Below are 4,541 nucleotides of genomic sequence, written 5' to 3'. Positions count from 1 at the left end.
CCCAAGACACAGCTGCATAAAAACCCAACACTTTTGCCCCCGACTCCACCAGAGCAACTTGAAACGCATCATGGTCCCACTGGGCAGCTACCAGGAAAGGAGTGGCAAGGCACCATCTCCATCAGAGGGTGCTCCTGCCTCCCCACGCCCAGCTCTCAGCCCTACCGCAGGGACAGAGGGCCCAAGCCCCAACTCTTCCCATCCTGTATATTTCCTCATGGGAGTCTCTGCTTGACCTGTTCCTTCCCATTCTGTAATACCCAGTGTCACCTCTTGTGAGCATCTCCTGGAGTTGGTTATGGTTGGTGTTCCCTATCTGACTCTCCCATGGTTTGTTTCCTTTTGGTTTGGTTTTGGTTTTAAAGTACTAAGGATTGAACCCAGAGGCACTTTACCGCAGAGCTACATCCCAGCTCTTTTTATTTTGAAACAGGGTCTCTCTCACTAAGTTGCCCGGAGTGGCCTTGAACTGCTTCAGCCTCCAGAGCTGCTGGGATTACAGGCACGTGCCACTGTAACCAGCATGCTTTTGCTGAGTACCCAATACTCAGAGTGATAATTAGAGGCTGGAACTGTAACTCAGTGGTAGGGTGCTTGCCTTGCATGTGTGTGGCACTAGGTTCGATCCTCAGCACCACATAAAAATAAACAAATAAAATAAAGGCATGCTGTTCATCTACAACTACAATTTAAAAAAAGAGAGAGAGAGAGAATGATAATTAGAAACTGTCTTGGTCATTTCAGGCTGCTACAACAAAATACCATAGACTGGGTAGTTTAAATAACAAACATTTATGCCTCACCATTCTGGAGGCTGGAAACCCAAGATGAGTCACCAGCATGGTCCAGTTCTGGTAAGGGCATCTTCTTGATACACTGATGACTGTGTCCTCACCTGGTGGAGAGAGCTCTGGTGCCTTCATATCCTTTTTTGGTGGTGGTGGTGGTGCTAGGGATTGAACCCAGAGCCTTGTGCATGCAAGGAAAGCATTCTACCAACTGAGCTATATCCCCACCCCACCTTCATTCACTTCTAAGAGGTTACCCATCAGGACTACACTACCTAATCATTTCCAAATACCATCACACTGGGAAATAGAGTTTCCATGTATACATTTATGAGGGACATAAACCATCCATAAGCAAGTACCTAACAATTGATGCTTTGCTTTGTGCCAGGCCCTGTGCTGGGAACTTCACAGGCTCCATCTCACTCACTCCTCACCACCCCCAGAGGCAGGCTACTCCCATCCTACAGAGCAAGAACTGAGGCTGGAAGAGGGCAACTGACTCAAGACCTTGTGACTACGAACTGATGGAACTAAACTTAAACCCAAGCCCATCTGACTCCACAGTATTAATTATTTCTTAAGCATTGTAAATTCAGAAATAATGAGCCAGGCTTGGTAATGGGTACCTCTAATCCCAGCTACTCAAGAGAATGACGCAGGAGGATTACCTGAACCCTGGAGTTGGAGCCAGTGTGGGCACTAGTGAGACACGGTCTCAAAAAAACAATCAAATAAATAAATAAAACCTGCGTATGACAAGGAATAAAAATCTAAACACAATTAAAGGATAAAAAGCAACTCTCCTACTCAAACCAACAACTCCTTTCCCAGAACCAACCGCTATTGTCAACTTTCTTTTCCTTCTAAAATTAGTCTACATATAAACTCCTCTCTATGCTTGCTTTTGGGACATATACAGGAGCATATTCTATATGTTGCTCCACATCTTGCACTTTTTTCACTTATATTTTGGTGATTTTTCAGTAATCAATAACTGTAGATATGCCCTCATTTTTTTAAACAGAGAATTGACTAAATGAATATGCCATAACTTATTTAACCCTCTTTTATTATGGGCATTTAGGTTGTTTCCTGTCTTCTGCTATATACATTGAGGGCTATAAAGTATATCTTTGTCCATAAGATGTAACCCAAGTTATATTACATTGCATTTAAATTTTTGGTCCTTCTGGAATTCTTGACATAATAAATGAGGCAGAGATCTGGTCAAGTGTGTGCTATAGACCAGGATTCTCCACTGTGGGCAAGTATCTAAGCTGTCACACAGCAGGCACTGGTAAATGTTTACCAGGAACTGTGGTGGTAGGGGTGATCGCAGCGTCATCTGTGGCAGCACACCCTTGGAATGGTTTAAAATATATGAATATGCAGCTCATCCTCAGCATCAAGAAAGGCTACCTGGAAGTGTCCTAACCTCAGTGACTAGGCCCTAATAGTCACTTACTCATCAGAATGAATGAGTTTGCAGAACTTCCCTGAGAGTATTTCTACAGGGGAAGAGAGAAAGGCATCACCTACATGCAGGATGGGATGCAGCTCAAGGGTAATGATCCAGGATGGAGAAGTTTCGGAAGACACACTCCTGGCGGTTTGTGTAGGGCATTCCTTGTAGGTGGCTCAGCAGAATCACTATTTGCACAGCATCCTATGGATGGAGGCTAATTGGAATGGCAGGGCTCTGAACACAGAATTGACCTTTGGTTACGTGAGATCACAAAGGGCCTATGGGAGACATTTGGAGGTTCAGAAAGAAATGTAAACTGAGGGCCATATCCCCATATCCCTCAAATATAAGGATTGCCTGAGGAAACAGCTCTATTGGCCAGATGGGTTAGGTGCAAACCTCACCAGCTGGGGATCACTGGGGTAGGACTCCCCAGATCATCAGTGCACACAGTGTAGGAGCAGATTGCTCTTCAGTCCTAGAGTTGATGGGATCAAGCAAGTCCCCTGCTGGTTGGGACTCTGGGAGTCTATAGAGAATAGCAGTAGGGTGCGTCCCCTGGTCTGTATGAGGACTGATACTGACAACAGCTAATATCTACTATAAGCCAGGCCAGATGTTAATTTGTTTCATGTTCACAATAGTCCTTCAATTTTATCCCCATTTGATATATGAGAAAACTGAGTCACAGAGAGGCTGACCCTCCAGAACTAGAGTCAAATAACTGAAGTCTATTATCAAAATTTGGCCAGAAGTTTAGCTCTGAGGAATGCACTTGCAGATTACTGGCTGTCCCCAGATTTGTGGTCCCAGAAAGGTAATCCAGTCACTCAGCTCCACTTCAGGAACAAGCAGATCTCAGGGTCACTCTATTCCTCCCCAGCTGTCCTGGGTAAAGGTTGAGGGGAAGCCTCTGAGTGGTATAAGAACACTGCACAGGAGTCAGAAAGCCTGGGTCAAGGCATAGATGGAATGGCTGGAGAGCCAGGAGGAAGGTAGGGATGAAGGAGGCTCCTGACCCAGCTCTGCACAGTAACCAGCTATGGGTCAAACACAGATCCACCTGTCAGGCAGGATCCAACAGGAGTCAGGTGACATTGGGGACAGGAAGGGAGATTGTGGCAGGTCTCTGGCCTCCTACCACAAACAAATTCTGAATAACAAAGGTGTCACAACACAGGAATCAGGACTTCATTCACTTAACTTGGAAGCAAGTCCTCCCCAATCCAGTGAGAGATGGGACATTCTGTAGGAAGTCACTTGTTTAGTTGTGGATCATCTCCTAGAGGCACGCTGCTTCCTCTGCCCCACGCAGAGCTAATCAGATTCTCTCTGCTCCAGCTTTGCCAAGGCTCCATGTACTTAGCTGGCTGAGCTAAGGACAAGCAAAGCATGAAATCAGAAAAAAAAAAAATGAACCCGCTGGGTACTGGGTATATGCTTGTAATCACAGCGACTTGGGAGGCTGAGACAGATCAAAAGTTTGAGGCCAGCCTGGGCAACTTAGTAAGACCCTGTCTCCAAATAAAAAGGGCTGGGCTTTTAGCTCAGTGATAAAGTGCCCCCAGGTTCAATCCCCCTTACTGAAGAAAAAAATGGAAAAAAAAAAAAAAAAAGAAAGAAAGAAAGAAAAGATGAAGCTGACTGCCTTTGGTAACCCAAGATGTATCTGACCAGTGCCAGGCCCCACCTGTCACACCCCTCCCTAGTTCACCCTGAGAAAGGAAGGGGGTTTCCCTTTCACCACACTTGAGAGAATCACAGTGTTTCTGGGCCTCTGTCCTGGCTCTGGTCTGGGGGGCGGGGGTGCTCTAGAGCTGTCTTTCCCGTCCCCACAGGTTGTCATGGTGCCTGCTGCTCAAACTCTTGATTGGACAGAACAGCAGATTGTCTCCATGGCAATAAAAAGGATCTGTGCAGAAAGGACGTTTGGCCTTGGAAATGAACTCATGGGAAGACTCTTGGGAAATAAGCTTCCTCTGGGGCCGGGTGGGGGTGGGAAGATGAGTTCTCCTGCTGGAGACAGATTCGGTTCATCAGCTATTCCACTGGCCTTTCTAAAGGGCGGTACCATCACCGTTCCAGCCACAGAGGATGCCAACTCCAGATTCCTGGCTGCATCATGTGAAAATTGCAAGTCAGAAAAGCATAGATGAGCTATGGAACACCTGCCCTTTTGGTGGTTCACGGCAAGCACCCCCTGCCCACCCTGCTTCTCCTCCTATCTCCTCTTTCCCCAGTCTCTGCAGAAGCTGGCCTCTCTCCCACTGGCACAACCCTGGCCT

Source organism: Urocitellus parryii, chromosome 6 (genome assembly GCF_045843805.1).
Source record: "Urocitellus parryii isolate mUroPar1 chromosome 6, mUroPar1.hap1, whole genome shotgun sequence".
NCBI classification, from domain to species: Eukaryota; Metazoa; Chordata; class Mammalia; order Rodentia; family Sciuridae; genus Urocitellus; species Urocitellus parryii.
This window is presented reverse-complemented; position numbering follows the sequence as displayed.